Source organism: Bison bison, unplaced genomic scaffold (assembly GCF_000754665.1).
Source record: "Bison bison bison isolate TAMUID 2011002044 unplaced genomic scaffold, Bison_UMD1.0 scf7180017864494, whole genome shotgun sequence".
In the NCBI taxonomy this organism is placed as follows: Eukaryota; Metazoa; Chordata; class Mammalia; order Artiodactyla; family Bovidae; genus Bison; species Bison bison.
Genome location: NW_011495053.1, coordinates 1,476,122 through 1,490,147, shown reverse-complemented (window position 1 = coordinate 1,490,147; position 14,026 = coordinate 1,476,122).

The following is a 14,026-nucleotide window of genomic DNA, read 5'->3' as shown; positions in this document are numbered from 1 at the left end:
GCCACCTGATGCAAAGAACTGACTCATTAGAAAAGACCCTGATTCTGGGAAAGATTGAGGGTGGAGGAGAAGGGGATGACAGAGGACGGGATGGTTGGATGGCATCATCGACTCAATGGACATGAGTTTCTGTGAGATGGTGAGGGACAGGGAAACCTGGTGTGCTGCAGTTCACGGGGTCACAGAGTCAGACCGGACTGAGCAACCGAAAAACAACAAGAAGTATATGGACCTCACTTCCAGGTCACTTTAGAAGACAGAGAGGAGAGTCCATCTGTGAATGTTTGTAGGTTTAGACATCTTTCCATCACTGGCCATCATCTATCACCACCCATCCATCCATCACTGTCCACCCATCCATCCATGCATTTATTTCACACATAGTCTGGAAGGATCTCATGGATGCAGGGCTGAGGCTAGTTGCTGGGGAAATGTTCCATTTGCTGAAAAAGCTCCTGTATCATTTCTATCAAAGTGCAGTTTTTGAAAAGTACTCTTTATTTCCGTCTTGAAGTCACAGAGCAACTGCTGGCATTTACTTACCTTCTGCACTAGCAGTTCTCTCCTTGTTGGATTTGAAACTAATTTTCTTTATCTTGACACAAAGACCCAAAATATGACTTTCTTCCCATAGGAACAGACGGTGAGGAGGCAGCAGAACTTACAATTTACCAAAAGGGGGATACTATATTTAAACAGCATATTAATACACGATCGTACAGCTGGACAAATTCTGTTCCTCTGAGAATGTTGCATTTGCTTTTCTAAAATTCACTAGTGCTGTCGTAACATGCATGGTGGGAAAACATGGATGATAAGGAAGGAAGGAAGGAACAAAAAAAGGAAGGAAGAAAGTAGAAAGGATAGAAAGAGGGAAGGAAAGAAAGTAAGCAAAACTGATAGAGATAGAGAACAAATCAAGGCAAGGAATAAAGTGATTAAATACATCATGCTGCTAAAGAGAGCACTATATGTTACCTGATGCCTTAGAGTGAAAAAGAAAAAAAAAAAAACTCATGAGCAATCAAATATATTTGCAATCTTTTTAAAAATACTGTCTTTAATTTGGGCTGGATACATATAATGTATTTATGATAATGTCCTTCAATATCAGGCAGCAGTTTTGAGCCATAGCAAAATTCATATTCCTATGCTTTGAGGGATGGAAATGACCTGTAATTGAAAATTTGAACTATTGAGCATAGAAGGAGGATTAAGAGACCCTGATGAGTGTACAGAATTTTATGTTTAATCAATTTAAATGTGTTGTTTTAAGGGCAGCCCTTAAAATAGCTTTTTTTCTGGGTTAGTCCATCCTGTGCTCTTGGTGTTTCCTGTCTCAGAATCAGTCCTAACCACCGACTTCTTCTAAAAATGCACAGACAGGTTCATTTGCAAAAGTAGTGGTTCTGTTTGCTCACATTCTGGAATATCAGGTTTCCAAGACAAGACCATGGGTGACGAACTGAGACTTTTATTTTCAATTAGCTTTGAGCTAAATGTTTTCATTTATATTTCATTTTAATTGAAATAGGCTTAATAAGGTAGTAGATTATTTCTGTTTCAGACAAAGTGCCAGAGAGATTTTGAAAGTCTTGAAATCTTCAGCTCCCAGAAGGAACAGATTCAGCATATGGATATTCTAGTCTCTGAAATCAGACATTGGATGTTTTATTTTTTCCTTCTAGAAACATGTCAAGTGTGTGGTTACTTGATACCAAATGTTACTTTTTAAAACAATTTAAGAAAAAGTCACTTTTCTAACAGGAGGCAAGTTATATTTAAAGGTTTCCCAAAACTGAAATGAAGGGGACAGATTCAAAGTTTACAATTTTAATTATAGCAAAGCCTCTCTCTATAGATTTAATGAATCTATCTAGATGGCAGGGGAGATGTGATTGAAAGTTGAAAAATTCTAAGTGAAAATTGCTTTAGTAAATGTAATCATGCTTTTGCTTATATACTAAATGTTGGCAATATGCATTAATAGCTATATTAAATAATTCCTCAAATTTGCAGTAACTTAAAATTTCTCTGGATTTGAATAACTAAAGCACATTCGTTAAGGATTTGCTTTTTAAGTATTCCAGGGTCCAAAGAAAATTTGTAGAACACATATTCTTTTATAATGATCAAGAGACTCAGGACTTCTGAAACATTATGCCCTAAAAATGTGCTGCATTTTAAAACATTTAACAAGCTAAGATATTTACAGATGGTTTTTCTGAGTCTCATCAGGCTTTTGCAGGATAATCATACTCTACAAATTGTTTATATGGTCAGAGTGCATTGCTGGTGCTGCTAAGTCGCTCCAGTCGTGTCCGACTCTGTGCGACCCCACAGATGGCAGCCCACTAGGCTCCTCTGGCCCTGGGATTTTCCAGGCAAGAATACTGGAGTGGGTTGCCATTTCCTTCTCCAATGCATGAAAGTGAAAAGTGAAAGTGAAGTTGCTCAGTCGTGCCTGACTCTTAGCGACCCCATGGACTGTGGCCCACCAGGCTCCTCAGTCTATGGGATTTTCCAGGAGTGCATTGGGGACAACTCAAAAAATGAGATTTGGTTACTTTTCCTTTACATCATCTTTATATATATATATATATATATATAATTTCTTTCTTCAGGGGAGGTGGCTCATAGACCTGTTCATTTGTGGTTTCAGGAGAAGGATAGTTTAATGTGTGTCTGCGTGGGAGCTGGCAGTCAGCTGTAGTCTGGGCATTTCTCTTGGGTAGCTCCCTCCACGTAAAGGCTCAGCTTTGCATACCTTTATGAGATGCACTTCTGTGATGCTAGTGTAGAAGAAAAACGGCTGGGAGTCAGGCATGGGCAGCAGAGTGCACCTAGACAGCAAGGAATCATGTCAGTGTCACCCACGTTTTATTGGCTAAAATGGGACATGCGGCCGTTCCAGCCATCAGTGGGACTAGCTGGTTTGTTGCTCGTATGTCACAAAGAGGGAAAGGAATTATTTATCTGTGACTAGCAGTAATGGCCACCATAGATATGTTCAAAATTGAAGGGGACACCAACCAATGGACGGGAAGTAGGCTATTCTTTTATCTATTAAATCTGCCCGAATGATTTTATGGAAGACATACATGGAGGTAAAATAATAAAATGAATTATACTAAGCCAATGGAAAATAAAGACTTTGTATAGTTGCCTCAACCCCAAAGTGGATTTCTATGGGCCAATTCCATCAAGGAAATGTAATGGCAGATTTTCTTTTTCTCAAGCCGCCTATTGATAATCCACTTTTCACTGAATGTGTTTTTATTGTTGACTCAAAGTTCAATAAACATGTATAAATTTGGGACTTTGCAGGATGCTGAGCCCTGTGCTAGCTGGGGGCAGTGCGTGAAAGGATAAGACACAGAATCTAGGAAACTGGGAAAACTTTATTAAGACATTTAAGGTACAGCCTATATATATGATGGTAGCACATCAAAGAAATGGGAATTTTGCAGTTGGAATCTCTCTCTACATCTATATGCATGCTGCTGCTGCTGCTGCTGCTACGTCGCTTCAGTCGAGTCCGACTCTGTGCGACCCCATAGGCGGCAGCCCACCAGGCTCCCCCGTCCCTGGGATTCTCCAGGCAAGAACACTGGAGTGGGTTGCCATTTCCTTCTCCAATACGTGAAAGTGAAAAGTGAAAGTGAAGTCATTCAGTCATGTCCGACTCTTAGCGACCCCATGGACGGCAGCCTACCAGGCTCCTCCGCCCATGGGATTTTCCAGGCAAGAGTACTGGAGTGGGGTGCCATTGCCTTCTCCGATATATATGTATACATACACATATATATGTATATATACACACACATACACACACGCACACATGCCACACTTTCTAGATTCTGTAACCGTCCTGTCTCCAAAACTAGCAATTACCTAGTATTATCCGCAATATAAGTGACCTAAAAATTGGTACCTGGGGTAGGAAATATTAATGTTGCTTGATTTGGCAGGAAATAGTCTTTGGAGAGCCAGGTGATAAAAGTCATTTTATTCTTATCCTTGCCAGTCACAGCAGGGGATGTTAAACTAGAAAGAAAATGTGCCAGGGTACAGAGCTGGCTTGCCCAGCTGTATACTGGGCTCTGTCTTTAACAGTCTTCAGCACAGCTGTTCTGAGTAAACTAATAAATTAACAGTATGCCAAATTTCTCTTTGTTTATTTCTCAAGGTTGTGTGTGTACAAGGAATGTGTATACACACACACACATGTAGATATATAAAATCAAGATTATGGCTCAGTTGGTAAAGAATCCACCTGCAATGAGGGATAGCTGGGTTATGAAGCACCCTTGGAGAAGGGAATGGCTACATACTTCAGTATTCTGGCCTGGAGAATTCCATGCACTGTATAGTCCATGGGGTGGCAAAGAGTAGGATACAACTCGGTGACTTTCATTTTCACTATTGTAGTTCCATCATGAGATTATAGTGGTCAGAATTGGTGTTCTTATTACACATGATAATTTTGCATGAAATCACTCATTTCAGTATTTGTATGATTAATTAGCACAACACATCAAAGGTTTGAAAGGGCACTAATCACGTGTTGGAACTGGGGTGGATCCTGTTGATCCCTGTGTTCTTTATGGCCTGAAGGAGGACCTGAAGCACTCACATGCCGTGGACTCTCCATATCCACAGTTTTCTGAATCCACAGGTTCTGTATCCACAGTCCCCTCAATCCCAGGGGATTGGTTGCAGTCATGGTTATGGAGGGCCGACTGTAAACTGCACAAAAGGTCACAAAAAGGCAGAATCCGAGATAAGACTCAAGATGAGGTCTCCTCTTGGTTAGCCTGGTGGCTTTACCTGCTGCCTGGTTCCTGGGTCCCTTTCTTCATTCTACTTGGTTCTTAGCATTAATGAAATATCAGTATTTCATAACAGTGAGAAATATTAATTTCTTAACAGTGAACTGTGGCTTTAGTTAGAAGCTAAAGGAACTCTTTAAGTAACACCTTCATGTCAGTAGCTGGAGAATTTGCTGATGCTGAATGCCTTTGTTTAACTTTCAAACTGCCAAGGGCATCTTCTCGGCAGTGAGGAGTGATGGGGCTGTGGGGGTAGCTGGCGTCTCCTAGGCTGTCTCCTCTGACTTCTTAGGAACCCTGACTTGCGGTGTAACATGATCTCACTTGTGAAGTATCATCTGCAGAGGAAAAACTGAAACAAGCCAAAGATCTCTGGGAGATAAGAAGTGATGTGTTGGTTAAGTGAAGGAGACGAAAGATGTGGCAAAGGATTAAGTCATTTGTAGACCGATGGCCTGAACACACTGAAAAGAGGTTTTCCCTCATCTACACACAGGTCGGCATTACCCAGTACTTCTGAAATAACAAAACAGGGTTTTCCTGTAGTATCTGAATGATCTTATTTCACAGGCCTATATAGTTTAGAAATATCTTTGTGAATAAAACTCTTTGATTAAAAATACCTATTTCTCGTAGATCTCTTCTTTGAAGAAGTCCTTTAGTCACTGCTCTAGTTTGCTAGGGTTGTTATAACAAAATGCCACAGACGGGGTGGCTTACGCAGCAGAAATGCATTCCTCACAATCCTGGAGGCTGTGATTCCAAGATGAAGGTGCCTTCAGGGTTGATTTCTCCTGAGGCCTCTCCTCCCAGCTTGCAGATGGCCGCCTTCCTCCCGTGTCCTCACATGGCCGTTCCTCTGTACTCCTGTCCCTTTGATGTCTCCTTCTCTGATAAGGACACCGGCCCCATTGGAGGAGGGCCAACCCCAATGACCTCATATAAACTTAATCACCTCTGCAAAGTCTTTATGTCCAAAAACTTTCACGTTCTGAAATGCTGGAGGTTGAAGCTTCAACGAATGAATTTTGAGGAAACACAAGTCACTCCAAAAAAACCTTTAGAAGTGATGGTCACTTGCCAAGCCCTTAAACTAGACTATGTGCCACATCCTTTAAAGTGCTTTTATGAATAGCCTTATGGATGATCACACACCTGTGAAATAGGTATTGTCTCGCCACAGACCAGAAGTTCAGAAGAACTAACACATTGCTTGAGGTCACACATTCATTTAACAAATATTTCTCTTTTATTGAGATAGATTTAACATATACGCTTGCGTAAGTAGGAGGTACAAAGTGTGTTGATTTGGGGTACTTGCACACTGGTATGGCCATCCCTGCCCCCATGCTAGCTCACACCTCAAGCAAGTCACATGATTATCATTGCTTTTTTGTGGTAAGAACATTTAGGATCTACTCTCTGCAGCTTGCAGGTAAATGATGCTTGCTACTGTTATAATTGTAATGCCATTTTAACAGTTAATATGCTTGACTATAATCAGGATACCATGCATTAGATCCCAGAACTTTCCGTCTTCGGACTGTAGGTTCTATACCCTTTAACTGACCTCTCCCCTCTTCCCACCCCCCCCCCCCCCCGCCCCTCAGCCCCTGCTAATCACCACTCTGCTCTCAGTTCCTACAAGTCTGGTTTTTCAGATTATACATACTGGCATTGTCGTGTAATATTTGTCTTTCTCTGACATCTCACAGCTGCCCTCAAGTATCTCTGCGCCCCTACTGTGCATGAGAAGTGAGTCTAGCAATAGTAGATGTGTCACTGACAAAGCATGTCAGGCGTCTGTCAGACTAAATAACTAACTGGATAAATCCATATCAAATGGTGAGAAATACTCTGAAGAAAAAATAAAGAAGCTATGTGTCGATGGAGGGGTCACATTTGTTGAGGGGAGGCCTGCGGGAAAGCAGGAGAGTGAACTCGGATGATTAGCATCTTGCTGAATGAAGATGGGGCCAGGTAGCACCAAGGCACCGGGGGCCTTGGGGCATGCTCAGCGCGCTTGGGGAAGTGCGGAGAAGTCAGGGTGAGGAAGCAGAGCGAGCCGAGGAGAGAGTCCAGGACAGCAGCTCAGAGACGAACCAGGGCCTGGACTGGGGGACCTCAGAGGTCGGGAGAAAGGAAAGAAAAGGAAAGTGAAGTTGCTCAGTGGTGCCCGACTCTTTGCGACCCCATGGACTGTAGCCTATCAGGTTCCTCCATCCATGGGATTTTCCAGGCAAGAGTGCTGGAGTGGATTGCCATTTCCTTCTCCAGGGGATCTTCCCGACCCAGGAATCGAACTCGGGTCTCCCACATAGCGGGCAGACGCTTTACTGTGAGAGGTCAGGGGAGGGGCTCTTATGTTTGCTCACAGACTCGGGATGTGACTGGGAAGCTTTGCGCAGACTTCTCTTTGAGAGGATCACTCCAGATGGGTGATCTTGAGTGGAGAAAACTTAAAATATTCCCTTCAGTCCAGTGGAGAGATGGGTGGATTGGACAGGGGTAGGTGAATCTCTGGTGAATCTTGGTCAGATTCTGAGTGGTCAACTTCTGACAACACGTTTAAAGACATACTGATGAGTCTCAGAAAGAGAGGAATTGAGTTTGAATCCAGGTTTTGATTCTAAGCAAATGGACAAGTGCATTTGTATACACCTGTTAATTTTATCTTCCCAACGTGTCACATCTGACAGTGTCTTGCCATTGTATTCCCATGACCTTGGCTCATAATCTCATCACCACTTACCTGAAAAATGATACAAGTGAAGGCATCTCTGCCTATTGCCTTTCCTGCTCCAGTTCAACTCAGTCAGGGTGTTTTCTAGAGCCCAGCTCCGTCGTGCTGGTCATACATCTGCCCATTCTTGTTGCTCTCTAAGAAAAGGGCTGCAGCCACAAAGACGCTGGGTGGAGCAAGCCCTGGACCAGGGCCCCAACTCTGGAGCCTACCGTACAACTCCCACATTAGACTCCCTGCCAGTTACTGGGCCTGTCTTTCAGGGATTTAAGTAAAGACTAAATTAAATAAGAGTGCTGGGAAAATAGTAGTTGTTTGTTGTTTAGTCACTAAATCCTGTCTGACTTTGCAACCCCATGAACTGCAGCATGATAAGATTCCCTGTCCTTTACTCTCTCCCCAAGTTTGCTCAAACTCATGTTCATTGAGTCAGTCATGCCATCCACCATCTCGTCCTCTATCACCTCCTTCTCCTCCTGCTCTCAATCTTTCCCAGCATCAGGGTCTTTTCCAATGAGTCAGCTCTTTGCATCAGATGGCCAAAGTATTGGAGCTTCAGCATCAGTCCTTTCAACAAATATTCAAAGTTGATTTCCTTTAGGATTGACTGGTTTGATCTCCTTGCTGTCCAAGAGACTCTCAGAAGTCTTCTCCAGTCTTCACATTTCAAAAGCTTAGATATTGTCTAAATAAACGTTCTTGTTCCAACCCAAGGTGGACCTGCCTTAGACTGAACTGCATCCTTTGCAGATTCCTGCTCTGGTGGGTTCTAGTGCAGCGTTTCAGGCCCAGGAAATATTTCAGCATCTCTATCTTACGGCCTCTTGTATCACTCAGCCCTTTCAGCAAAAGGCATGATGAAGAATGTCTTTTAGACACACAGTATCTATTACCCTGTAGCTTCTAAGGAAGAAAACAGCATACCACAGCTGAATGCTTCTTTTTTATTCTTAAACTTGAGTTCAAGCAAACGTATTGTGTTCCCCTAAACAAAAATATCTTTGTTCATTATATCAAAAGCTAGAAGCCACTGAAGGACCACTGAGAGTAGACTTTTAAAGTCAGAAATTTATATAAAGAGGAATACCATGCAAACATTCAAAACCATGGAGTGGTAGTAAGTGAACCAATACCGACAGAGGATGTAAAAATATTAGTCAATAAAATGGAAGTTGCAGTATAGATTGTAAAGTCCTGTCAAGCCTGTTTGTATTAACTAGGACAAGATAAAAAACAGAGACAGAAAAATGTCTGTCACCATTGTTTTGCAAGATTAAGGGGTTATGCACTTAAAAAAAGTTATTGGAGTATCATTAATTTACAATGTTGTGTTAGCTTCAGGTGTACAACAAAGTGAATCAGCTATACATGTACTATATCTACTCTCTTTTGGATTCTTTCCCCATATAATCCATTACAGGTTATTGAATAGAGTTCCCTGTGTGTACTTTTTTTTTTTCTTTTTTTTTCTTTAATAGAAAATTATTTAATTAGTATACATGTGTTCCCCATCCTGAACCCTCCTCCCTCCTCCCTCCCCACACCATCCCTCTGGGTCGTCCCAGTGCACCAGCCCCAAGCATCCAGCATCGTGCATTGAACCTGGACTGGCATCTCGTTTCATACATGATGTTTCACATGTTTCAATGCCATTCTCCCAAATCTTCCCACCCTCTTCCTCTCCCACAGAGTCCATAAGACTGTTCTATACATCAGTGTCTCTTTTGCTGTCTCATATACAGGGTTATCGTTACCATCTTTCTAAATTCCATATATATGCGTTAGTATACTGTATTGGTGTTTTTCCTTCTGGCTTACTTCACTCTGTATAATAGGCTCCAGTTTCATCCACCTCATTAGAACTGATTCAAATGTATTCTTTTTAATGGCTGAGTAATACTCCATTGTGTATATGTACCACAGCTTTCTTATCCATTCATCTGCTGATGGACATCTAGGTTGCTTCCATGTCCTGGCTATTATAAACAGTGCTGCGATGAACATTGGGGTACACGTGTCTCTTTCCCTTCTGGTTTCCTCAGTGTGTATGCCCTGTGTGTACTTATTTTTAATTCTATATTTTCTTCACTTTTTTATGTTTGATTTTCTCTCTGAGCCTATAAACTTCTGTACCTAAACAGAATGGCTAATTAAAAACACAATGATAACACATTTCTATATTTTCATGAAAAAAATTACACCCCGTTTTGAGTTGCCAGTGCTCTAAGAAGGTGCGGTCACTGGCGTTCAGTTTGAGAGCATTACACGGTCAAAAATGCAGCTCTCGGGAACAGAGGAGATGCTGAGAAGGTAAGGGCTCATGGCCGAGTCAGAGAAAAGGCTATTACACAAAATGATGGGTGTTTTATTACTTCCTTTAGTCAAAACCATAAAAAAAATTCATGTTTACATCTGATATATCCATTTATTCATTTTTTCCACAAGAAAAATAAATGTAATAGCAGCCTCCTTCCTTACCCTGCAATTTGAATATTTCAAAGTTGATAGGCTTGGCTGTCTTTTGGATTTATGATGTGGCAGGCTCATGAATATCAGCACGGGCATAATAAAACATGACTTTTCAAAAACTCAAAGCCAAGTCCATTTTTAAAAGCATTTGTTTACCCACTTAACTTGGTTGAGCTTTCACTTTTATGCTCATTAAGAATTTATTTATACAATTTATAAATAAATTGCTGAAAATATAATAGGAAAAAAATATAAACCTATGTCTGAGAATGTTTAAAATACATAGATTTTATACATGTGCATTACATTATATATACATATATATTATATATGAAAATTCAATACATATACCAAAAAATTTTCTATGGGGCAAAATTGGATACTGTTCACATTTGTGGCTATTTGTTGTTTTGTTTGCTCTTAACTCTCTTATTGACAATACCATAGAGCTGTTTCCTAGTACAAAAAAGTAGAATGGGAAAAGTTGAAATTCTTAAGGAGAAGACTCATGGCTCATGAAATACTTAAGATGTTTTGGTGATGCTATTTTAATAAATTTATGTATCATTATCTTTGCCACAGTCTTACCATGCTCACATGGATACAAATGCAGCTTGATCATCAGACGTCGAAGTCAGGCATTCATTTGTGTTTAATGAGTTGTCAGTTCCCTACTCAATGTAGAGAGTGTCTATAGATTCTGTGTGTACTTGCATTATCAGAATCAGGAGTCATCACTGTCCCTCACTCCCCGACTTTGACTGGGATTTCAAGTGAGCAGAGATGTAGCAAAGGACAGTGAATCCTATTCCAATACTTTTGGGAAAGAAGAAGATATTAGTTATATGAGCATTGAAATAGAGTAAGCATTCTTGATATACTGAGTTTGCCAAAACATTTATTCAGGTTTTCCCGTAAGCTGTTAGGGGAAACCTGAATACACTTTTTGGCCAACCCAATATTATACAATAAATTTGTTTAACTTTGGATGCTAGCATAGCTGATATTCTCTTATTTCAAATCTTATTCAAGAGTGTTCTCCCAAGATTTAAAATTTTAGAGTAATGCTGAAGGAGAGCCTGCCTCTTAGCTTGGGTGAATGCTAAGGCCTGTGTTACGTACAGAGGAATGTCTCTCTGTTTCAGAAAGTACTTATTGTGGACAGTTTCCAGACTGGGCTTTAGAGTGAGTGTGAGACCTTGTGCAAGGTAGGGAAGACTCCAGATAGGACTGCAGCTTAGGGAAGATTTAATAAAGGAACCAATGGAATCCTTGCTGTAATTGGAAGGGAATCCAGGGTCCTTTGGTAGGTCCAGGTAGGTCCAGCCTCCTGATAGACTCTGTAATAATGTAGGACCATGAAAACAAAGAATGCATGTAATGTACAATGAGAGGACTGATAATTTAAGGTGCTTCAGGACAGTTATTCAAATTTTAAATCTGGACAAGATAAGACTCTTCTTATATTTTCCTATCATCTGTTTAGAACTCTTTACATTACTACTATAGAAAACAAATATGCTCTGGGCCCTTATAGGACAAGAGAGTATAAATGGTTCAGCCAGTAATTGAACAAGTGAAAACTTAAAACACTATGCTATGCTCAGTTGCTTCAGTTCTTTGAGACCCCATGGGCTGTAGCCCACCAGGATCCTCTGTCCAAGGGATTCTCCAGGCAAGAATACTGGAGTGGGTTGCAATGCCCGCCATCAGAGGATCTACCCAACCCAGGAATCAAACCCTCATCTCCTGCATCTCCTGCGTTGGCAAGCAGATACTTTCCCACTGCCCCACCTGGAAAGCCCATTTTGAACCATATAATTGCACATAATCAGAAATGTTGGGTGAGATGAGAGGGGCAGGGATGGGGAATACAGCAAAGATGAATGATACCTATTCATATATTCATTTATGCTTGTATGTATTTATTATGCATGTAATATGCAGATCTACAGGTCATATGTATTTATTACACACATACTCTGCCATCAGAACTGAGGATACAACAAAACATACCTATATGCAGTGTATAGACTTTTCTATTGAAAGCTGATCTTGGATAACATATACCCCATGTATTCACATGATACATATATAATGTAAAACAATAAAATAATGATTTGGGGGGATAGCTTTGGGAGATGAAAAAAGTATTTACACCAGAATTTCAATGATCCTGAGTACACCCTGTTCAGATGAAATGGGACCAGCCTCCTGCTCAGAAGGGTTGACTCTAGGTGTGGCCTCTGGTGGTGGCAGAGGGATCTGAATGGAGGATGGGAAAGGCAAAGAGAACTAGCTTGAGAATTGGATATTTCTGACCCTCAATCATAGTGACAGTTTTTGAGAAGAGGTTCAAGTGGCTTCATCCATGAGTGTTAAGAAAAACAATATTTTTGCAGAGAGGTTTTTTGAAAACAATTTTTCTATTGAACTTGGGTCTTCAGCTATGACTACATTTTCGAAATTCATCATATCAGCCTTTACAGTGAGCCTTTTCTCTTTAAAAACATTGCTATTAATTTTCTAATTTTCCCCAGTGTGGACCCAGTCACTTGTTAGTTAATTCCAAAAATTATGAAAATGTTATTTACAGCAAATATGAATATGGTTGGGAGCAAATACTGTGACCTGGTAAAAAGGTTGTACTTAATTAGCATCAGATTCTTAGGACAGGCAGTGACTCAGCATTATAAAATTACAGATATGAGGTGGGCATTTGCCTAATAAACTATTTCTTTTTATCTGGACTTCACTTTCTTTTTGTCATTTCCTGTCATTCCCCCCCTCCGTGTTGTTGATACAAAATATTAAGAGTATTGATGTTGAATCATTTAATATTATGACAGTATTTTAGGAATTTTATGAAGCTAATATAAAAGCCTTCACTGCTTCTAGCAAAGTAAATGATGCCATGCTTGAAATGCCGTAGAATGGCTCAAGATGATGCAAGTTGGGTCTCAGTAAGTTTTTATTGTTGTCCTAAAAATTCTGGCCACATTGCTACCCTTCCAAAATTAGCAGTACATTTATTTTTGCTAAAACCCAGGAACCAACAAAGTTTTTACAGCAAGAAGAGGAATGTGGCATTTACATTTAAATTTTGGTTCATATACATAAGTTGGCAGAACTATTATTATTGGGTCAAGTGATTATTTCTGAATTATAGCTATGACTAAATTATAATGTGTTTGAATTTCAAGTATATTTCAACTGTACACGATTTTAATATTACACATAAGAGACTTCCAGTCAGTTAATTCATTTATGTGCTAATCTTTTATAAGTGAGCTGTAAAATATTACTTAAATGCATACATAAATCTTTATTTTCTTTATTAAACTATTGCCTTGTTGAAAGCAGTGGCTTTGTTATATTCATCCATGTCTACAGGACTAAGCTTATGGTTCATATATTTTCGGTGCCCACATGGTAGCTTCAAGTCATAAGAAACAAAAACATCCACATCAACTGACTAAACACACACATATCAGAATCGCACTCAGTTGTGTCTGGTAATTATTTGGTCAACTTCAATGCACTTTTAAAAACTCATTTATATTGAGTGATAGAAGGTTAAATTTCTTAGGTTTGCTTGTTTGTGATGGTCTTATGAGTTTATATATATAATGTGTATCAGTTCAGTTCAGTTCAGTCGCTCAATCGTGTCTGACTCTTTGCGACCCCATGAATCGCAGCACGCCAGGCCTCCCTGTCCGTCACCAACTCCCGGAGTTCACTCAGACTCACGTTCATCGAGTCCATGATGCCATCCAGCCATCTCATCCTCTGTCGTCCCCTTTTCCTCCTGCCCCCAATCCCTCCCAGCATCAGAGTCTTTTCCCATGAGTCAACTCTTTGCATGAGGTGGCCAAAGTACTGGAGTTTCAGCTTTAGCACCATTCCTTCCAACGAAATCCCAAGGCTGATCTCCTTCAGAATGGACTGGTTGGATCTCCTCGAAGTCCAAGGGACTCTCAAG